The following is a 24527-nucleotide window of genomic DNA, read 5'->3' as shown; positions in this document are numbered from 1 at the left end:
TTATCCAAGGATCAAACCCGCATCTCCTGTGTCTCCTGCATTGGTGGGTGGATGTTTACGGCTGGGCTACCAAGGAAGCTCATTAAAGACCATAGGGCTGTCAAAATTTCTGCCATTATGTAACACAAATTTCTTTTTCTTTCGTAGCCAATAGCAATTTTCTCAGTCTTTAAAGCTTATTAGTCATCAAGAACATCCTAGATTTTGCTCACCATATAGTATAGAAGAGAATGCCACATGTTTTAGGCTTCCATTTTGGCAGTACCCCAATTTCAGGCACTAGACATGTATCAGGTAAAGTTTGATCAAGCAAAACAGAACTAAGAATGGAACAGCCTAAGGGATTTAATATGGGAATTAGACTTTATTTATTTATAAAAGCATGTGAAGAAGTCTATGATTCTACCAGTGGGAATAAAATGATCCCATAGGGTCACTAAGACCCGTAGACAGGAAATAAAACCAGAAGTGAACCAGGGAAGAGTGAGGACAGATTAGAACCTCTGGGGACAGATCCAGACTACAAACTCCAACCCACCTCTGCTGACTTTGATGATACCAGTGGTCTGGGATTGAAATCACTGACCTTTTCCATGGAACTACACACACACACACACACACACTCCAATTAGGACTCAAAGCTGAAAAACAAGGTCCAGTGGAAGCTGAAGGGGCTGGTGGAGCTGCAGACACAGCTGTTTCCCCAGCTCAAGAGGTAAGTCCTCAGACTGAAGTGGGGTGTGTGAGATGCCATCTCACGTGGCACCCCACACCTTTAGAGAGTCAGAGCCACTGTGGTCCTTCCCCCTTCTAATAAAATATGCTTGAATGGAGGGTGACTGTGCCTTGTTCATATAGCCCAAGGTAGTAGGGGGACACACGTGGATTTAAATCTGGTTCCAGTAATGATTCACACGATTCACTTTTTTTGAAAAAAACTCTTAGAATTGAAGTATGGTTGATTTGCTTCCCTGGTGGCTCAGATGGTAAAGAATCCGCTTGCAATACAGGAGACGTGAGTTCAATCCCAGGGGCAGGAAGATTCCCTGGAGAAGGAAATGGCAATCTACTCCTGTGTTCTTGCCTGGAGAATCGTATGGACACAGGAGCCCGTGGGCTACAGTCCATGGGGTCACAAAGAGTCGGACACAACTTTAAAGAGCGGCAGCAGCAGCGTAGCTGATTTATAATGTTGTGCCAGTCTCTGCAGTACAGTGAGGTGACTCAGTTATATACTTATATATGTTTGTTTTTAACACATTTTTTCCCATTATTGTTTATCCCAGGAGACTGGATATAGTTCTCTGTGCTATACATTAGAACCTTGGTGTTTTTCCATTCTCTACATAATAGCTTGCATCTGCTAAACCCAAACTCCCAATCCTTCCCTCTCCTTTCCCTCCTCCCCCTTAGCAACCCCAAATCTGTTCTCTAGGTCTGTGAGTCTGTGAGTCTGTGAGTCCGTGAGTCTGTGTGTCTGTGTCTATGTCTATAGACATTCTATGTCTGTTGCTGTCTTGTATGTGTTCTTTCACACAATGCACTTTTTATTAGGACACCAAACTTCAAGAGGAAGTAGAATCTCCTAGTGCAATGTTTTTTTCTCCATTAATAGGATAGTGAAGGATTTGTTTTTATGGATTTTCAACTTTTGCTTAGTTGCAGGAAGCTCAGAGTTAAACTGTGATGTTCAGTTTTTATAATTACCTTTTCTCAATGTCCTCTGACTTCATAACTACTTCCCCTTCATTATTGCTTCTTCTTTTAAAAAATTTGCTCATTATTTTAATTATTTAGTATTTAATTTTGTAGGCCATCTCAAATAACTCCTGCAAGTAGGTTGAGTGTAAATAGAAGGTATTATTGTGATCATTGTACATTGGCTGCAAAGCTCTTGTTTCTTTTTTCTATCTCTCTTTGGGAGGCTCTCTTTCTCCATTTCTCTCTGTCTCCCTCTCTTTCTTCTTTCTTGTGTGCACACCTTACTTCTTAGAATGGAGAAGGAGAACTTGGGTTAAATTCAGGTGTTCTTATATGATTTTCCAAGGGGACAAGGTCTAAGGTCTCATTTTCATACAACAGAGTTTTACATACAATGAGGAAAATACTAAAAGATACCAGAAAAAGCATGGCTTTTCCAGCAACATCACAAGGCAAATGTTTTGGATATGTCAACCAGTCTTTAGTTTTTCTTTATCTTATACAATCATAAGTTAATCACATTATGCAAAGCCAGGAAGAAGGAATATGGTAAATGTTAGATCCTCATTGAGACTTAAAATTCTGGTACTTCCCATAAATTCTGAGTCATCTCTGGATTTCCTGACACTGCAGAACAGGACAAGATACATTGCTAGTGTCTTTAAGTAAATGACAGAGTTATGCTCATCTTGAAAAACAAAGCTGAAAGTTGTGACATTTAAAAAGTGTTCATGAGGCCACATGAAAGAACTCCCAAGTAAAGAGGAAGAAAGGGGCAGCTGTGAACCTACACATGGGTCTTGCTTCATATTTTTTTTTTAAAAGATCTCCTTGTGTAGAATAATATTGTTCAGTTCAGTTCAGTCATTCAGTCATGTCCGACTCTTTGTGACCCCATGGACTATAGCATGCCAGGTCTCCCTGTTCATCGCCAACTCATGGAATTTACTCAAACTCATGTCCATTGAGTCAGTGATGCCATCCAACCATCTCATCCTCTGTCGTCCCCTTCCCCTCCTGCCCTCAATCTTTCCCAGAATCAGGGGCTTTTCAAATGAGTCAGTTCTTTCCATCAGGTGGCCAAAGTATTGGAGTTTCAGCTTCAGCATCAGTTCTTCCAATGAATATTCAGGACTGATTTCCTTTAGGATGAACTCGGTGGATCTCCTTGCAGTCCAAGGGATAATATTGTAGCAGCCACAGAAATGGGAGGTTGAGGACACACACACATGCACACACACACACACACAGACACATATGCAAACACACACAGCCTCTCAACTGTCACTTTGCACACATTTCTGCTTCCAGGCATCTAGCTTCATTTAGCCAAGTCTCAGTAATGCCAAGGGGATCGGGAATAAGCACAGACCACTGCCTTTCCTCCTTATTTATTTATTTTTTTTAGTATTCCCCAATCTCTCTTAGTTACTGCTCCACTATATTTGGAATTCCCTGAGAACCTCATTGGGATCTCAGCCATTCATTCATCTTCCACAATGATTTCCATAGTCCAACACAGATGCTAAATACACAGTAATTAAAGGAATGAATGATATTGAATCAAAATTGTCTTAATCATCCAAAACCTTGTGTGTTTCTGTGAGTGGTGTGTGGGGGCAGGGGGAAGGAGAGAGAGAGGAAAATTTATCGAAGCAGACACCATGAAATGTATCATGGTGGGAGACAAATGAATGGTCTTCCCTTGTGGCTCAGATGGTAAAGAACGTGCTTTCAGTGCAGGAGATCTGGGTTTGATCCCTAGGTCAGGAAGATCCCTGGAGAAGGGAATTGCTATCCACTTCAGTATTCTTGCCTGGAGAATTCCACGGATTGTGGAGCCTGGTGGGCTACAGTCCATTGGATCACAAAGAGTAGGACATTACTGAGCTACTAACACTTTCGTAACACTTTACTGCTCCAAGAGATATCATCAGCTAGAACCACTGGATGTCCTTGACTGCTGGAGTGCATCTACACCTGCTTTTAGGAAATGAGTTGGTTTGTCTCTGAAAATCAGCTACACTTAGATAATAACTGGAAAACCAAAGCAATTAAATACAGATTCCAAGACTGAATTGTAGAGCACAAAATTACATTGTCTCATTTTTTTTCTGATGATTTATTAAAAATAGATTTGAAAACATTTCCCCCCCTTATCTCTATAAAGCAAAGAATAACTTTTCAGGTTCAACAATATAGGCAGTTAAACCACAGAGACAGAAAATCAAGGGTAGTAAACCCCTAAATACTCTGGTTCGATTGTGTGAAGAAAGATCCACTCTAGGGGTTAATTGGAACAGAATACAATTGATTCTCATTATTCTCTGCCGTTAAGGTCTATGAAGTCCCCGTGGACACCCAGTGAGAGAATACTGAATCACTGCTTCTAGAGGAAATATTCTGTTAGGTTCCTGAGAGCCTCTGGTCACATTTTTACCAATCAGTCAATCAACATATACCTGATTTTATGGTACATATCTGCTCAACAGCTTTTAACATGCATTATAGATTAATTAACATTGAACTCACCATCAACGATATTCTAACTCATGTGCAAAGGAAGATTATTTAGTGTGTGTTTTCTCTCTAATGGAGATCACACTGGACAGCGCTTAGCACCAAATATGGGAACTATTTTAAAATACAAAATCACCGATAAAAAGTACAAACATGTGCCACCAAGGAGAGCCCAAAAAAAGACACTTGTTTACAGTCGGAGCATTGCAGCAAAAAGGCAGAGGATCTCCTTATTCAATCTCAGATGCATTTTTTTTTTTTTTTTTGCCACTTGCAGTCTGCAAATAACTGTGAAAGTGCCTTGCATATTGATTCGGGGTTACAGATCAATTTTAGTGAGTCCATGAACTGACAATACAGAATCCATGAATAAGGAGGGTTAACTGTATACACATTAGTGGGCAAATTGAGATGCCTCAGATTGAATCTAATTCTCGGTTCCATGCTTACAATCACGACTATTCTGTATCAGGAGGAAGCAGAAAGAGATGGTTCCTAAGGCCTGTTTCACATAGCAATGAGAATGCTTTCTAAAATTGCCTAGAACGTTTACACCCAGTGGCATAAATGGGGAATATGAAATGCCGATTTCACAGGTGAACAGGGCAACGAAGTTCCTCTAGGGAACTGCTACTTCCGTGATGTTGGAGGTGTCCCTTGGCCACTGTGAAATACTGGATACTGTTTCTGAAGGTGAGGTAATGATCCTCTAATTGGGCAAAACCACAAGAAATCTGGATCTTGCTTTTGGATAAGGCCAAACAAAAGAAAAAGAAAAAAACAACCCAAAACTCCAGAGAAATAGAACTGCCCCTAGGTTGAGTTCCTAAAGAGTCCTAATAAGTCTCAGTGCAGAACTTTATTTGAAAGAGCTCCTCGGAGCGAGGCCAAGCTGTCTGTAAACAAGCACTGCTAATATCAAGCGACACAGCCACAAGCAATGAACATAAGACAGCAGAGAAACACTCTGTGATGCCTGTGTTTTTATCTCCATTTGATACTCAAAGAGTTTTGTTGTTTTGAGGGTGGTTAGAGGTGTTGTTGAAAAGAAGAAGTATCATGAAAGTTACGATTAGGACATACAAAGTCATGCGTGTCGTGTCTAATTCATGGCAGTTACTCATATTTTCACTCTGCTTGTGAGCTAAGCATGAATTAATGGGAAGACAGAGAGTCTCTTGAGGCTGTTTGCTTGGCTGGCTTCTGACCAGGAATAGCCACGGCCATGGCTTCTCTGCTGTAGTGGAGGCTATTACCTGTACAATATCCCTTCTCCATCTTTTCCTTTCTAACAGAGCCTGGATAAAATACACACTCCAAGCTTTGCCAACAGTAAAACGTGGCCAAAGTGATTGAGCTCTGAACTGAGTGGGACTCCCCAGGAAACTCTTTAAAGGGGATTAGCAGAGTTGGCATACTGTTTTCCTTCCCTCTTGCCCTACACGATGGCTCTTGAGGAGGTTTTGAGAATCTGAGGACAAGGTCACACCCTAAGGATGGAGAAGCATAAAGGTCAGAGGAGACTGACTCCTGGCTGGAATTGAGAAGCCCCCATACCAACTCTGGGCTGTCTACTTTCAATGGAAAAAATAAGTACCCCCTACATTGTTTAAGCCAGTGAGTTTGGAATTTTTCTTGCTAGCAGCCAAATGCAATCCCTAACTGACAGACCCATGGAAGGTCCTCTTGGGTACTAGGACTGTCTAGTGTGTCCTAGAGTGAAATATGCTCAAGACTTTTGACCTTTCCTTAGAAATGAAAGTGACGAGTTACAGTGAGGAATGTGGGGTTTTACTCTGCTCTGAGGTGTGGGTTTATGTGATTATTGGGTCCTAATGGGTAATGACCTTGAATCAATAAAAGTATGAGTTTAAGAAACAACGTTCTTTTCTTTCATGTACTAGGTTTAAAATAAAACAATTTTGGCTGAAAATTGGGCCCACATATTTCTTATCAGGAGGTGGGTTTCTAGGTTTTAGAGTCATACCTTTGCTTTTTGGTAATCTTGTCTAAAATAGCCTATCAGAAGTCTCAGTGATTCAGGATGTCACTCAAACTGAGTTAAAATGTTTTGTCTCTTTGCCTTCATTTTGTTTGACAGCAGACCCCTCCCCATTCCTGAAAAGAATGCTTCCTGATTTCCTGTTTAATAAAAGATAGTGGAGAGGGGCAGTGGGCAAGGCGTCAGGCGTCCTACCTATGAAAATAGGGCACAAGCTTTGCTAAAAAAGGATAAAGATGAAAGGTCTCCAAGTGGCTGTGTCTCCATCCATTGTTTAGGGCAGGCGACGCTGACTCACCCTCCTGACGGCCAGGGGGAAATCCTGTATTTCTCTCTCTGGGGCTTTCGATTTAATCTTGCTTAAGCGAGGCAGGCGCTTTATTGTTCTGCTGGAGCCTTGGTGTCACTCTTCCAGACAGGCGTGTGCCAAGTTCCAGGTGGCCTCTATAAATCATGCCATTGGAACTTGGGGACATAAATTTTTATTCTTCTATTGTTTGGATACTGGGTAGAATTGTGTGTTCAGGCACGTGTACATCTCTCTACTGACCTGGGACACTTCAGCCAGGTCTTCCTGGGAACCTCCTGCCCTGTTCACCCGTGATTCTCCAGTAGAGTTGGTTCCAGTCTTTCCATCATATTAGGAAAACTCTGCATCGATTACATTATATATTTCCTCATATAAATGAAGCACTCTATTAATTGTCAATCTTTTGCAATATCAGGCTTCCAGTGCTGTATTCAGTAACGCACAGGAAAGAAACCAGAAAAGTTTCCGACATGAGGTCTGCCTTAGATGGATGGAAAACAGAAGATAACCAACTAGAGGATAATCTGGCTTGTGTGTGTGTGTGTGTGTGTGTGTGTGTGTGTCTGTGTGTCTGTGTGTTAGTCTCTCAGTTGTGTCCAACTCTTTGTGATCTCATGGACTACAGCCCGCCAGGCTCCTCTGTCCATGGGATTCTCCAGGCAAGAATACTGGAGTGGGTTGCGTTCCCTTCTCCAGGCGATCTGCCTGACTCAGGGATCGAACCCAGGTCTCCCATACCGCAGACAGATTCTTAACCATCTGAGCCATCCGGGAGCTTACCTAATTTCTCCATCTATGTGGATTATGGCCAGGGAGGAATTCACCAAGAAGGTATTGAGGGACTTGAGGGGTTAAAGTTTAGGTAGCTTTAAAGTAGGAGGGAAAACAAAATCAATTCCAGCAAGAAATAGGATATGCAAAAGCTTGGAATCAAAATTGAATGCATGTTGGCAGAGAACAGTAAATAAAAGTCTTGCAATAAAAGAGAACTAACAGTGTTTTAAATCCTTTGCGTGAGGCTACATTATGGAAAGTGTTGGGCTCCACACACTAGGAAACAGACAAACTCTTAGAGATGCTCAGGGACAAGGTGGAACAATGTTTAAGAAGAGAAACTTAGCAAATGTTCATTCATTATTAATGTCATGCTTACAAAGCAAATGAATCATCGAATTAAAATTTAAAGTGGGAGTGTTTAAAATTACTTAAAAGGATAAGTGATTTACTTACATTAAAGAATCTATTTTCAGACAAATAAGATGCTCTGCCTACATTACAGAATGATGAAACTGGTAGAACAAAAAGATAAATTATTGATTGTAATCCTCTAATATTTCGGATGAAGAATTTCTTCTCAGCTATTCACTGCAGTTTGCTCCTTCTCATCTTAAAAAAAAAAAAAAAAAGAGCATGATGGCAAAAACAGCCTGATACAGGTCAAACAATTTAATTTATTTTTTTGTTTTTTATATTGTAGTGGTTTTTGTCATACATTGACATGAATCAGCCATGGATTTACATGTATTCCCCATCCGGATCCCCCCTCCCACCTCCCTCTCCACCCGATTCTTCTGGGTCTCCCCAGTGCACCAGGCCCGAGCACTTGTCTCATGCATCCAGCCTGGGCTGGTGATCTGTTTCACCCTAGATAATATACATGTTTCGATGCTGTTCTCTTGAAACATCCTACCCTCGCCTTCTCCCACAGAGTCCAAAATTCTGTTCTGTACATCTGTGTCTCTTTTTCTGTTTTGCATATAGGGTTATCTTTACCATCTTTCTAAATTCCATATATATGCGTTAGTATACTGTATTGGCCTTTATCTTTCTGGCTTACTTCACTCTGTATGATGGGTCATTCACTCTGTATAAAAAGTCATTGTGTCATTTAAACTTAAACTAGGTACTTTCCTCTAGGCTCTCCTCGTTGCTCAGTGGTAAAGAATCTGCCTGCCAGTGCAGGAGACAAGGGTTCTATCCCCAGTTTGGGAAGATCATCTGGAAATCCACTCCAGTATTCTTGCCTGGGAAATCTCATGGACAGAATAGCGCCACAGGCTATAGTCAATGGGGTCGCAAAGAGACTGACACAACTCAGCAATTAAACAACAACAACAACAAAGGTACTTTCCACTAGTTCTAAATTAGTGAGTCAGTATAAACAAACTCTGGTTCATGCCCTAGATTGCTGCTGGTTGACAAAGATGTACATACAGGGACGTCATTAAAAGGTCCGCATAAAATAAACTGAGCTTGTTGCTATGTCCATTGCATTATTTATTTCCCAATTCAGCTGCTCCAAACAATTTGCACTTGGCAGTGATTTTTGTCCCCAGTTTGGTTATTTGATAACTTTGAATACATTCTGAGTTGTTTCTGTCTCTGCCCAGTTTATTTTTTATATTGTTATTCCTTTCACCTAATTCTTTTATTATTTTGTATTGACATATAAATGTTGAGTTAGTTTCTGTTGTACAGAAAAGTGATTCAATTATACATATGTGTTCTTTCTTGTGTTTTTTTTCTGTTATGGCTTTTTATCACAGGGTATTGAATTCTCTGTACTCTAAAGAAGGACCTTGTTGTGTCTCCCCAGTTCATTTTTGTTTACAGTACTATTGCTTATTTCTTCAGGTTCAATGATTTATCCTTTAAATCCTATGAAATCTGAGGAGTTGATCTTTCTTCTTTGGTATCTTGGTTATTTCCCGTGATGCTACCCCTGTGTGAAATCTGTCTCTCTGTCATTTTGAGAAAAATTTTATAAAATCTTCCAGTATCTGTCTGTTGGGTCCTTTGATTGCCACTCACGGCTGTCGGAATTCCCGGCGTGCAAAGGCCAACAGGCTCAAATACAATAATTTTCAATTATATTCTTTATTACTGTACAAAATACCTTTCCTCAAGGACTTAAAATGTAAGACCCGCTCATCTGAGGAATAACCTGGTCAAATCTTCAGATATTAATTTTCTCAAATGGGAAAAGAAATGGTGATTTCATTCTTAATTTAGAGAACGTTTCAGCTGTGTGTGAACTTTTAGTTTTGAAATTTTTCAACTTGCGTGTTCTCTTTGTAATTTGCATGTAGTTTATATATCGCAGAGTCTTGTTCTCACATCAAAGTCAGTTTTAAAATGAAAAAGTTTTGCTGTCATTAAAGCTGTCTGACTGACATGGTTTGAATTGCCAATGCTAAGACTGAGTGGGTTTCAGCTCAGTAAAAAATGGTCTGGGAAACACAGAGAAGAATGACCTCTTCACTGCTAGGAAAAAAAAAAAAATACAGCTTCTTTCCAACTTTTCAATATGCCTTTTTATCCTTTTGAATTAGAAGAGCAATCTCTCTGCTGTAGTTCACTATGTGTTCTGATTTATTCACCCGTCAGGAAAATCCGGGAGTTTCAGTGTCCAAAATTTTATTGGGTTTTATCTGGAAACCAGGCAGGACCCTGAGGGGCCTCCCCGGGTACAAAAGCCCCTCTGTGTTCCCCATTTCTTGTCCCCAGAATAAAACAGTTCCAAAGAGCAGACTCAAGCAGTTAGAGATGAGGACAATGGAACCACAGAACTCCTGAAAGTGAAAGTGTTAGTCGCTCAGTCGTGTCAGACTCTTTTCCACCCCATGGACTGTAGCCCACCAGGTTCCTCTGTCCATGGGATTTTTCAGGCAAGAATACTCAAGTGGGTTGCAATTCCCTTCTCCAGGGGATCTTCCTGACCCAGGAATCAAACCCAGGTCTCCTGCATTGCAGGTAGATTCTTTATCCATCTGAGCCACCAGGGGAGCAGACAAGACGCCTAGTTCCTCCTAATAGATATAAATAACAATCTATCGCATATAGTTATTCAGTTGTTCAGTAAAAACTAATTACCCCCCCACCTCACCGACCCAGGTGGAGGATGGTGCTGACATGAGGACCACAAGCAAAGAGACCCCAGACTGTTTAGGACCAGAAGTTTGAGGTTCCTGAAACATCACCTTGTTACCTCACCACCAACCAATGAGTAGAAGGCCCATAAACTGATCATCCACCCTACAATCCTCCCCCTAACACTGTCTTTAAAAACCTTTGCCTGAAAACCATTAGGGGGTTCAGGTCTTTTGAGCATAAGTTGACCCTTCTATTTGCTTGGTACCCTGACTTTGCTACAAACCCCTGTTGTCAGAGTTTGACTTTCTGACTTCTGACACACAGGCCCTTGCTCTGTAACAATTATACAGACACAATTGATTGAATCACTGGCCATATGGTTCAACTGAATCTCTGCTCCCCTTTACTCTTGAGGTCGGGAGGTTGGCCTGGCCTCACCTGGCTCATAATCTCAAGGTTGATCTTTCCCTCATGTCCAGCCCCATGATGGATAGACTATGAAACTAACTAGAGGGTCCTCGTGAGTCACTTATGTCTGATCCCAGGGGCTCTACCACAAATAACAAACACATTTTTATCACTTGAAAATGTCCAAGGATTTAGAGTCTCCCTCCCAGAAATCGGGGACAGTTCAGTTGCTCAGTTGGGTCCGACTCTTTGCGACCCCATGAACCACAGCACGCCAGGCCTCCCTGTCCATCACTAACTCCTGGAGTCCACCCAAACCCATGTCCATCAAGTTGGTGATGCCATCCAACCATCTTATCCTCTGTCATCCCCTTCTCCTCCTACCCTCAATCTTTCCCAGCATCAGGGTCTTTTCAAATGAGTCAGCCCTTCGCATCAGGTTGCCAAAGTATAACCGGGGACAAATACCAGTCAAATTCTTTATTATCCAACAAGTTTCAATAAATTTAGCTACTTTTAATTAAACAACAAGGTTCAATAAATTTAGCTACTTTTGGTTAACTTTATTATTCCACTGAGTTTCATAATAACTTTGTAAGCTAGGGAGAGTTTTCTATACTCTGATATTCAAAGATGAGAAAACAGTACAGATGGGAGGGTGTATTCAATTCAAGATGAAATTTCTAAGCCCCTTTGGGAACCAAACTCTTTTTAAAAAGTAAAGAAAGCTAGGCATTTCACACATTTTCAATCTCAGACTTGGAAGTAAAAGTGTAAAAATGTCTCATCTTTCTATAAATTAAGTCAAATTAAAAAAAACGGGTAGTTGAATTCTGTGCTACTTATGTTTAACAACAATTAAAAGGTAACTTCTCTGGGAAAGCTGATAAACTCATTTTTGGAATCAAAAATAGAGACGAAAAGTAGGCCAGACCCTCCAAACATAAGATGCAGCTGTTTGCCATATGCTGTTTACAACCATTATTGTTGGTGGCAACCAAGGAAAATTAACTTCTGTCAAAATGCCTTGGATTTCGCTGTATCACTATAGGTTTGATTTACCTTGTATTACTCCCAAAGAAGCAATAACAGGCTTATAAAGATTACATTAGCATTTTTATACCTTTGTAACAGTGGGCTGGATCACGGCTTTGTATGTTATTAAAGAGAAAAAAAGATATTTTAAAAGTGTTCTGCTACAGTTATAAGATGTAAAGAGTCTCCTGGTTCACTTACCCCAGCTGGACTCTGACTCAGCAAATGAGCCATACTAGAAACGAGATTTGCTTCTTCAACAGAAGAAGGCAGACCAGAGGGTCACTTTCACAGGGTTTTGAGAAGTGATCTGAAGGGAATCTCTTGTCCTGACTCCTTCCTTGAGACAGTCAGATCATTCAGTAACGTTTTACATTTGAGACAACTGAGGCCAAAAGCTAGGTATTTGATCACAACCCTATGGTAGATCTTGTTTAAATTAGAATATTACAAAAATAATTTAATTAGGTCTTACTGTATAGCACAGAAATCTATACTCATTATCTTGTAAACATCTACAATTAAAATAATCAGAAACACATACAACTTGCTGTTGCTACTGTTTGGTTGCTAAGTTGTGTCTGACCTTTTTTGACCCATGAACTGCAGAGGAGACCCATTGGTCTCCTCTGTCCATGGGGTTTCCCAGGCAAGAATACTGGAGTGGGTTGCCATTTCCTTCTCCAGGGGATCAACCCAGGGATAAAACCTGCATCTTTTGGGTCTCCTGCTTGGCAGGCAGATTCTTTACCATTGAGTCATCTGGGAAACCCAGAGACATATACATATGTATCTATATCACTTTGCCGTACACTTGAAACTAATGCAACATCATAAATCAACTATACCACAATAAAAAAATTAAAATCTGAGCCCCAAAGTCCATGGGTTTAAAACATTTCTCAACAATCCATCCACTCGACATGAAAGTGTAAGTGATAGAGACTGTTAAGAGACTATCTATTAGGAAGCCATGATTTCTCCAAAAGAAAATGATTGTTCTAGACATTTCAACTTTCCAATTTTACATTACATTTAAGTAGACACTTGACTTGTTAAGTTGCTGGTATCTGATTAGCATGATTTATTTTTATGACTATCTTCAAGTTTTAAGAGGAACTGGTCCTTCTGTGCTGTTGGAAATTCTTTGTTAATGCAATGTGTCAGAACCATAAACCATCCAAGGGACTGTTTGGTTACTATGGAACTCCAGAAGAAATTATTTTCTTTCTTTTTTTTTTTCTTGAAGGAAAGACTGTAGAAAGAAGTTGGGTCTAAGGACAGAGACAGATTCAAAGAGGACAAAAGCACCAAAATGTTCCCGTTTCTGGGTAGAGGGGAAGATAAGGTAACATTCAACCATAAGGAATGCAATTGGTTGTCTTTGTAGTATAAATAGAGTGTCCCTAATAGCCCCCTTTTTGGAAAGACTTGTTTCTGCAGAATTTTTTACTAACTCATTATTTTACCATGAACTCTCTGCTATGTAATCTTCAGACTAGGATTGTGAGATAGAAAGATTCATCCTTTATTTCAGATCTTGTCAGGAGTGTGGGAAAGTGGTGTAAATTAGCTAGCAATATTCTAGGAAATAATGTAACCAGAAAAAAAAATATTGGGGAAGATTGCCCAGATTGTGGTTTTTCATTTTGCAAAACATCCTTATTTGCTATCTCAAATCAATTTGTGAGCCAAGAGTGTTTTTAATAAGTAATTATTATCTTCTTAAAAGAGTCCTTAATCACTAACAGGAAATTTTATAGTTCAATGAATGCAAATTCAAAACTATTGCCAACTTGTAAAATAACCTTAAGATATCTAGCTTGAGAATACTTACCATATTTTCATCTCCCTTGCTTTCAAAAGCAAAGAACATTTGAAATTAATCTTTGTTCTAGAAACAATGTAGAATGCTTATAAAAACCCAAGGTGGATGAAGTTTGGCATTCTATTTATTTTCTAAACAGAAAGTTCCCCTGACTTATGTGAAAAAAGACCCCTTGAGATTGACCTGCAATGGGGAATAGTTTCAAGGATAAAAACAGGAATGTTTTTATTAGACTCGTTTTATACTCATTTCTTACTGAGAATATAGATGAGTAGGGACCTTATTATTAAATCTCTTTGAATTGGGCTCTTTTCTCCAAAAACTCACATTTATAACTGTTAGTTCCAGTTTAAAGTCAATGTGAATTCAGATGTGAGGAAGAAAATACTTTATTCATATGAAATCTAAGCAGTGATTTATACTTGGGTGCTTCGGGCAATAAGTAAGATGAAAGTACTTCATTCCCCATTTGGAATTCTTTTCCACAGTTCATAAGTAAAATTCCTTCTCACTGTGGTTTTTGAGTTTAAAATCACTTTAGAGTTTTGAAAAAATCATGGAAGGGGTGCCCTCTACTTGGACTCAGTCCCATCTGACCACCATAGATGCTTAGGCAGAAGGTTTGAGTCTCTAAGGCAAGAGAGTATATAAGACATTGGCTAGAAAGACTAGACAAGAAACCCAGTAACTGGTCTTACTTGATTTTTGTGGTGGGGTGATGGGTTAAAAGGTGGGAACAGGCTTGGATTTTGGAGAGCCTTGAAAACTAGACTGAAAAGTTACTGCTTTTCATTTATCAATAGTAAATCATCCCTTAGTAAATGAAACCATCAATAGTAAAGGAAATAACCCAATACATGTAGCATTTTGAGATAATTAGCCTGATAAGGGTATGCAAGTTGAATTGTGTACAAAGAGGACAAAATTGGGATTAAGCAGAAATGCAGTAGGCTTATGTAGTGGCTCAGTGGTAAAGAATCTGCCTGCCAATGCAGGAGACTGGGATTCCATCCCTGGGCTGGGGAGATCCTCTGGAGAAGCACATGGCAGCCTACTCCAGTATTATCGCCTGAGAAATCTCATGGACAGAGGAGCCTCATAGGCTAAACTCCATGGGGTCACAAAGAGTTGGACATGACTTAGAGGCTAAACAACAACAGCAACAAGAAGTACAGCAATAAGAGGAGGAATAGACAGGGAGAGAAACTTGAACAGTAATTCAAGCTTTAAAAGAAAGAGGAAAACTTTGGTGGAAATACAGGCATATGCAGAGACAGAAGAACATAACTGCAAAGCTTCCTGCCTTCAAAACTTAGATGGTGGACAGAGTAAGCTCTTTGGAAATGCTTGTAATTTGCATTTAGATTTAGGTGAGGAAAACTGATTTGATTTGGGAGTGTGGAGTTTGCGATGACTGTAGGACATCCAGCTGGTTGTATTCAGTTGACTATGTGAGGAGTATGCTAGTCAACTAGATAAAAATATCAATAGTGGTTAATTCTCCAGGGAAATTAGAATGAGAGAGAAGACCAGAGGGAAAAAGAAAGGCCCTGAATTGAAGAAAAAAAAATGTGCCATGAAAGCAGAGTGAAGGCAAAAGAAGAGAGGTAGGAAAGAAACAGAATGGTGTGACTCAATGGAAACAAGACAGGTAGGAAGAGATGGATACCAGAGTCAAACGTTTTACCAATGTCAAGGACATGAAATTTAAGAATTGGTCACCTTGGATAGAGCAGTTAGTGGAATGGTTAGAGTGGAAGTCAGAATATAGCAGTTTAAAAAAAAAAACAACACAGCAGTTGAAAGTGGACTGGGAGGAGACAAGGAAAAAGGGAGAAACTGCAGGGTATGAAGGAGACTGCCACTACGGGGAGTCTGAAAGTGTTTATTTTAGGACTCAGAATTCTTAGGGCTCAGGAAAGCTTTTTGTTTTGTTTTTTTTTTTTTTTTTCAGGAAAGCTTTTGAACCTGGAGTTGAGAGGCTACCTATTTTGAAATACAGTAGTCTAAGGTGCCGTGATGGACCTTGTAATGGGTCTACTGCTGTAAGCTGATTTTTGATTTTATGCTTGTGGCTTGAAATGATGAGTTTTAAGGATGTGTTTCACATTAACAAGAGGGAGAAGGAAGAGAGGCTCAGCTACTCTTTGGACTCAGTTTCATTGTGAAAGGCAGCCTCACATCCCCCTTTGAACTGGCTGGAAGCCAGCATCTTCAGAGCCTACTTACTTCCTGCTCAAACTGTAGGGACAGACTAAAACCAGATGTGTTGTAACCTTCTCAAAACCTACACACAGGCAGGAGGCCATAACATACTGTTTAAATACAGCCCACGTGTCACTAATGCAGGCCCTCTTTTTCCATGATGTACCCCCACAGGGTGGGGGCTCAGCCAGCTGCAGAGGCTCCAGGCTAGAAATTTACAAAGAACTAGTCACACTGTGTGAGAACTGCTGAGTAATAAGTGGTCCCTCTTTAACACTGAGATGTTTCACCTTAAAGCTTCAGTCACCTAGGAGAAATCCAACATGAAATTATAGCCCTTTTCAACTTCCTCATAATGAAAAGAAGAGATGGGGATGGGTCCCTGAAAGGTCAACATGTTTAGAAACCGGAAAAGACGAAAGAGTGGGTTTGGGTTCTGTGTGTGTGTGTTTTTCTAACATGACTCAAATAATGACTCCTGCCACTTCCCTTGTGGTTCTGGTTCTCCATCCAATGCGTCTCTCATTGGGAATTCTACTTCTTTAAATTCAGCTTTGACATTTTTTTTCCTTAATTTGTTTTTTTTATTTTTATATTTAATTTATTGCTTCTTTTAGACCACCCAGAACATATTTTTCTGTATTTTCTGTCTTCATCTACACATGCACACACATGCTTCTCTCTTTTGCTCTTTCTCTCCCTTTGATTTTAAAAGACTTAGGCAATGTTTCATTTATACCTTCAAGTTTCAACTCAAAAAAATGTACTACATATTAAGTTAACTTTAAAAGTTCATTCCAATATATATTAAGTACAGACAAATATGGGGCTTCCCAGGTGGCTTAGTGGGCAAAGAATTCACCTACAACGCAGCAGATGTAGGAGGTGTGGGTTCAGTCCCTGGGTTGGAAAGTTCCCCTGGAGGAGGGCATGGCAACCCACTCCAGTGTTCTTGCCTGGATCCCATGGACAGAGGAGCCTGGCAGGCTACAGTCTATAGCGTTGCAAAGAGTCAGACAGGATTAAAGCAACTGAGCATGCATGGAAGCAGACAAATATTTATTCTGCTTATATGAAGTACCCAGAAAAGTCAAGCTCATAGAGTCAGAAAGTACAGTAGTAGATGTCAGGGGTGGGGAATGTGGAGGAGGGAAGTGGGGTTAGTGTTTAGTGGGTGTAGAGCTTCAATCTGGAAAGGTAACAATTCAAGAAATGGATGATGGTAAGAATTGCACAACCATGTGACTATACTTAGTTCCACTTACTGTACATTTAAATATGGTTAAAGTAGTTTTGTATTATGTGACTTTTACCACAATAAATAAAATAAACTGCATGGCACAAAGCAAAAAAAGAAACATATTGAATACCAATTTATTTACCAGTCAGCCATTTATTCTTATTTTGTATTGAAATATTGATTTGTGGGGAAAATGATAAAGGGTCCCTGTTGAAAAATCTAAAGAACAAAAATCTTAAAAAATCTTACAGATATCACCATCCAAATACAACCACTATTAACCATTCATTTGCTGTCTCATCATGCGTATTTAAAAGTACATATGTTTATAATTTTGTGAAATGGGATCATATATATTTTCTATAAGCAGCTTTTTTTCACTCAATATGCCATGAATAGCTTTCCTAGTCAAAATGTATCATGAGATAATCATTGTCAATAACTACATCATAGCACATGATATACACACTGTGATTTTCTTAACTAATCTCCCAGGGTTAGTAACTGGTGATTTCTTTTCTATTTGAATTTCAAGAAGCAACCTTATACATATATAATTTTTCATGTTTTTCTCTAAACACTTACTGATGTTGGTGGGTCAACAATTCTTTTCCCTTGGTGTTTTCTCTTCTTTCTCCAGATTGTCTTACAAAGTCTTCAGAATGATCTTTAATATGAAGAGTATTCATGAAAACCATATTTTATGTACTGTTCTGGGCAGATGAGATCACAGGATGGAAGCTATATGCAGGTAGATTATAGTTCAACACTCAGAAGCTGTCTTGATATGACTACATTAAATGAATGAGAAAATACAGGCATAAAAGAGTGCTGAAAACTGTATAGCCCAATACTTACTAAGATAAAAACCATTATTATGATGTAATTATGGAAGGAATTACTTCTTTCCATGGTGAATTACAAGGTCTTTGCTTTGTTTGGATTGAAGCTGGATGAATAATTTCAGCAAATGTAAGACATGTTGTTCTTAGGCGAAAGTTTGAAGAGGCTAACCTCTTATGTATCATTCTCCTAGAAGTTTCTAAGATTCTAAACTGGAGCAAATAGTGAATTGGGCTTTAACTTCACCACCATCTCCTTAAATCTTTCCTCCCCAAAATGTATTCATGTTTCAGCAATGGATTTTTGAACACCTTAATATTGGCAGAATCTTGGCAGGTAGACAGAGGGAGATATTTGGAGTAAAGTACACATGCTTTATTGATTATGCCAAAGCCTTTGACTGTGAGGATCACAACAAAACATGGAAAAGTCTTCAAGAGATGGGAATACCAGACCACCTTACCTGCCTCCTCAGAAATCTGTATGCAGTTCAAGAAGCAACAGTTAGAATTGGACATGGAATGATGGACTGGTTCCAGATTGGGAAAGGAGTACATCAAGGCTGTATATTGTCAGTTCAGTTCAGTTCAGTCGTTCAGCTGTGTCCAACTCTTTGGGACCCCATGGACTGCAGCACCCCAGGCTTCCATGTCCATCACCAACTCCTGGAGCTTGCTCAAACTCATGTCCATCAAGTTGGTGATGCAACCCAACCATCTCTGTTGTCCCCTTCTCCTTCTCAGCCATACAATCATCCTCTGTTATCCCCTTCTCCTCCTGCCTTCAATCTTTCCCAGCATTGTTCTTCACACCTGGTGGCCAAAGTATATTGTCACCCTGCTTATTTAACTTATATGTGGAGTACATATGAGTCAGTTCTTCACACTTGGTGGCCAAAGTATATTGTCACCCTGCTTATTTAACTTATATGTGGAGTACCTCATGCAAAATGCTGGGCTGGATGAAGCACAAGCTGAAATTAAGATTGCTGGGAGAAATATCAATAACCTTAGATATGCATATGACACCACCCTTATGGCAGAAAGTGAAGAGGAACTAAAGAGTGTCTTGAAGAAAGTGAAAGAGGAGAGTGAAAAAGCTGGCTTGAAACTCAATAGTCAAAAACCTAAAGTCATGGCAACTGGTCCCACCACTTCATGGCAAATAGATGGGGAAACAATTGAAGCAGTGACAGACTTTATTTACCTGGGCTCTAAAATCACTGCAGATGGTGACTACAGCTATGAAATTAAAAGACACTTGCTCCTTTAAAGAAAAGCTATGACCAACTTAGACAACATATTAAAAAGCAGAGACATTACTTTGCCAACAAAGGTCCATCCAGTCAAAGCTATGGTTTTTCCAGTAGTCATGTATGGATGTGAGAGTTGGACTATAAAGTAAGCTGAGCACCAAAGAATTGATGCTTTTGAACTGTGATGTTGGAGAAGACTCTTGAGAGTCCATTGGACTGCAAGGAGATCCAACCAGTTCATCCTAAAGGAGATAAGTCCTGAATATTCATTGGAAGCTGAAACTCCAATACTTTGTCCACTTGATGCGAAGAGCTGACTCATTTGAAAAGACCCTGTTACTGGGAAAGATTGAAGGCAGGAGGAGAAGGAGAAAACAGAGGATGAGATGGTTGGATGGCATCAGTGACTCAGTGGACATAAGTTTGAGCAAGATCTGGGAGTTGGTGCTTGACAGGGAAGCCTGGAGTGCTGTAGTCCATGGGGTCACAAAGAGTTGGGCATGACTGAGCGACTGAACTGATGCAATTCAGACTGCCTATTTATATCACATTTTTTCCTATGATTTATTTATACATTTCCAACTCAGAATTCGTGCGTTTCAAATAGGATTAACTTCTCCCCTACACATATACACAGAGTATCAGCCTATAAAATGTTCTGAAGGTCACTGGGTGGATGAAGAAGGCAATAGCAGTAAGAATGTTGACTGAAAAAAAAAATTGCACAGCATAAAATTTGAGAATTATGTTTTATTCAGCAGACATTCCGAGGACTTCAAGCCTAGGACACAGCATCTCAGATAACGCTGAGAGACTGTTCTGAAGAGGCAAGAGGTGGGGAGGAGTCAGGGGATTATAGGAGTTATTGCAACTATGAACAGGTAATCAAAATATCAGAATATTGCTGTTAATTAAAGAAAACCAGGCATCTCAAATTAATGAAGCTAGCACTACTTTTCTATACATGGGAAGACACACAAAGTCTAGGCTGTCTGAATCCATTCCTTTGACAGGCATCTAAGCTATCTGGGGCCAGCATCCTGTGCTTTCTCATCCTGGGTCTCCTCAGGGTGCACCCTTGGGGGTGGCTGTAGCAGCTGACTGATAGATGGTGGGCATTCTTTGTCTCCGTCCTGAGGTCCCTCAGGGCTCACCAGAGAACGGGCTGTAATGTGATGGCTCAATGGCTGTAACATCCTTTGTTTACTGATATGGCAGGCAATATTTTTCATTCCATAATGAAAGGTCCATCTAGTCAAAGCTATGGTTTTTCCAGTAGTCACGTATGAATGTGAGAGTTTGACTATAAGGAAAGCTGAGCACCAAAGAATTGATGCTTTTGAACTGTGGTGTTGGAGAAGACTCTAGAGAGTCCCTTGGACTGCAAGGAGATCCAACCAGTCCATCCTAAAGGAGATCAGTCTTGGGTGTTCATTGGAAGGACTGATGTTAAAGCTGAAATTCCAATACTTTGGCCACCTGATGCGAAGAGCTGACTCATTGGAAAAGACCCTGATGCTGGGAAAGATTGAGGACAGGAGAAGGGGATGACAGAGGATGAGATGGTTGGATGGCATCACCAACTCACTGGACATGAATTTGAGCAAGCTCCAGGAGTTGGCGATGGACAGGGAGGCCTGCTGTGCTGCAGTCCATGGGGCCACAAACAGTTGGACAAAACTGAGCAACTGAACTGAACTAAACTTTTCATTCATAAGAAGAAACATGCTCACTCCAGTAACCTATTACATCCACAATTGTAAATCATGGAAAGATAGGATAGCCAGACATCAAGACACAAGCAAATGAAGTTTGTGAATCACCACAACAGGGGGTGGGAGGGAAGCACCCAGTTTTGATAGTGAATTCCTCTCAATAGTTGCAAGAACAGATATCCCTCCAAGAAAGAATCTCTGCCCAGCTCCGAAGAACCAAGACTCCCCAGCATGCACAGAATCTCAGTGACAATATGGTGTTGAACTGTGGTGTTGGAGAAGATTCTAGAGAGTCCCTTGGACTGCAAGGAGATCCAACCAGTCCATCCTAAAGGAGATCAGTCCTTGTACATACAAATAAACTATGGGAAACCACATCAGAAATTTAGTATTTCCTAAAGTAGAAACTTTCTTAAATAAAGTTTTGACTTTTTAATTTTTAAGAAAAGAGTGTGCTCAAATGAAGGGCAAAATCCATGTATTTTCCTAGTGGCTAGCTCTCTAGCTCTTTGTAGTCTGTTATTGGCCTCTAAGCCATTCTTGGAAGAATATGCTGAGATAAAAATGAAATAATGTATGTGCAAGTGCTTTGAAGAGATCAAGACTGCCTGAGCTTTAGGAAAGATAGTGATAGTCTTCTTTTCTGCAAAGTCCTCAGGCTGTGAGGAAGAGTTCAGAAAAATCAAGGGTCTCCTAGAACAGAAGGAGTTTGCATTTGCCTGCAGCGTTTGTTTCTTTTTAATATATGCAATGCTCTGAAATAGCGTGTGATTCTCTTTTCAAAACATTTGCGATGGCTTTCTGTAGGATAAAGCTTAAGCTTTTTAGTTGGAATGGTCTTACCTAAAGTTTGGTATTTAAAGTTCTAGGGCATCCCCTTTGACTCAGATGGTAGAGAATCTGCCTGCAATGCAGGAGACTCCAGTTTGATCCCTGTGTCTGGAAGATGCCTGGAGAAGGGACTAGCAACCCACTCCAGTATTCTTCCCTGGTAAATTCCATGGATGAGGAGCCTGGCAGCCTACAGCCTATGGGATTACAAAGACTTGAACATGACTGAGACACTAACAAAGTTCTAAAATAAAATATTTGCCGACAGGTTGGATTTGCTGGAAGGCTTAATAAAAGAATGTCATAATTATTATCACAAAATGAAACCAGATATTATAGAGGTGGACATTTTGAAAATTATCCATAGAAATTGGTATCATAAAACTTCAAAATGTTTCCCTTTATAACCAAAGGAGAACAGAAGTGTGAATGAAAAATATTGCCTGCCCTATCAGCAAACAAAGGATGGGAGGTCATCCAGCCCTCAGTCCCTGCGACTGGCAATGGTGAGCCTTGAGGGGACTCAGGATGGAGACAAAACAGGCTGCCCAATGCCAAGCCGTCAGTCTCTGCAGTCATGCCCAGCGATGCCCCCTGCAGGGACTCAGGATGGGAAAGAACAGGATATAGGTTCCAGATAGCTGATTTACAGATCAAAGGAATAATTTCCATGAGCCCAGACTCTTGCATCTTCCCTCATATAGAAAAGTTCCAAATTGCTTAGCTAGAGATGTCTACATGCGGGGAAATGACAACCTGTTTTTATGGAAGACTGACCTCCTTGGGACTTTTGATTTTATAAAGGTAACAAGCATGCATGTGTGCTCAGTCGTGTCCAGCCTTTTGCGACCCGGTGAACTGTAGCCATCCACGCTCCTCTGCCCATGGAATTTTCCAGGCAGGAATACTGGAGTAGGGAACCGTTTCCTCCTCCAGGAGATTTTCCTGAACCAGGGATGGAACCCATGTTTCCAGAGTCTTCTACATTGCAGGCAGATTCTTTACTGCCTGAGCCAACAGGGATGAGATGTCTGGTTTTCTTTAATAAACAGTCATCTTTTGATGTTCCCACTGCCTGGTTTTTGTTGCAAAAACTCCTATATATCCTGGCTCCTCCCCTACCTCTTTGGAGTAGTCCCTCAGAGTTATGTAAGTGGCTTGGGCTTAAGTCCTCAGAAAGTCTGCCTAATAAAACCATAATTCTCAACCTACTTTTAGGTTGTGATTTTTTTTTTTTTTTTTTACCAGTTGACAGAAGCATTCCTCATATTCTCATTGGCTTTGGGGATCCTTCTGTGGAAAATTTTGAGAGGCATTAGCCTAAGAGTAGAGGACAGACTCCCAGCCTGGTACTGAAAACTGTGAATAAGGCGGTCTCAATATTCCTCTTGGAACTTTCTCCGCCACCCTTCTGAGTGAAATCTGATCACCAGCCGGCCATCCACCCGCTCACTGGATATCACGTCATGCTCTACACATGCCTCAACCAGCGTTCCTCCCAGGACTCTCTTTCTTCTTCTTCACTTCAGGTTCTCCCAATTCAGCCCCATTCCCTGGTGGCTCAGCGGTAAAGAATCTGCCTGCCGATGCAGGAGACACGGGTTCGATCACTGGATTGGTAAGATAACCCTGAAGAATAAAAATGGCAGCCCACTCTGGTATTCTTGCCTGGGAAATCCCATGGACAGAGGAGCCTGGCGGGGCTACAGTCCATGGAGCCACAAACAGTCAGATAGGTAGTGATGAAAGGTTGTTGCTGAACGATAAGACGCCAGGATTCTTGGCCTCCGGAGGAGACAAATTCAATCCAGGGCCAGAGACGAGGCTGGATCGCTCAGAGCTTTTGTGTAATAAAGTTCTATTAAAGTATAAAGGAGATAGAGAAAGCTTCTGACATAGACATCAGAAGGGGGCCGAAAGAGTACCCCTCTGCTAGTCTTCAGATGGATGTTATATAGTCACTAGAAGTCTGTTAATGAAAAGAAAGGAATGTCTTAAAACTCAGAATGGCACCAGGCCCCTCATCCATAAATTGCATTTTGTGATAATTTTGGCACCAGATAATTCATCCCAGGCCATAAAATGATTGACTAGAATCTTGTAGAAGGGCAGATTACCACACAAATAGTTTCATTTACATAGATTAGGGGAACAATATCTGAGTATAACATACTGGTTTGTCAAGTAGTTTGAGCCATTTGGAGGAACTTAGAGTCTGGGGTAAATGCATAGCACATTAACATAGCTTTAAGATAAACATTTCCATAAGAAAAATGTCTTGGTTAACTCAAGGTTTGAGAATAGTTAGCTTCAGGTGAAACCAGGTGTCACGGCAACACAGCATTTTAAGAGAAACCTCCTTTTAAATTTGTATAGAGAAGGAAAACAAATATCTCTAGTTTGTTTCTTCCTGCTGCTTAAGAGAGATAAGCATGTCTGGCACTTGCAGCCTATTTCTTCCGTTTGGAGACCCCTGGCCTTCCTGCCTGTTACCCTCTCAGTGACTAAACAACAGCTCGCAATCCCTTGGTTATCCTCTCTTCTACCCCGCGTCTATATATTTTTTTTCTCCACATCGTTTGCCATTAGTGGCAAAATACGTTACCTAGGTAAAATACACACAGCTTCTCATTTTCATCCTATTTACTATCTTCCCAGTTTAGCCTGAATGTCCCCAGAGGGGAGGACTTTTAATATTCTTCCTGACTCCTGACACACCATCAAGCACTTTGGAACTTTGATGACAATACGTGGATAACAT

The 24527-nt window shown here is 40.4% G+C and overlaps 1 long non-coding RNA gene across 1 annotated transcript; it reads left to right on the top strand.

The window, feature by feature from the left end:
- Nucleotides 1-607: 607 nt before the first annotated feature.
- Nucleotides 608-20069, top strand: LOC122688069. The gene is made up of 3 exons (XR_006339318.1): nucleotides 608-715; nucleotides 17763-17873; nucleotides 19982-20069. It is a non-coding gene; the product is annotated as an uncharacterized LOC122688069 (long non-coding RNA).
- Nucleotides 20070-24527: the final 4458 nt, after the last annotated feature.

The sequence above is a fragment of the Cervus elaphus genome, chromosome 32 (assembly GCF_910594005.1).
Source record: "Cervus elaphus chromosome 32, mCerEla1.1, whole genome shotgun sequence".
NCBI classification, from domain to species: domain Eukaryota; kingdom Metazoa; phylum Chordata; class Mammalia; order Artiodactyla; family Cervidae; genus Cervus; species Cervus elaphus.
This window is presented reverse-complemented; position numbering and strand designations above follow the sequence as displayed.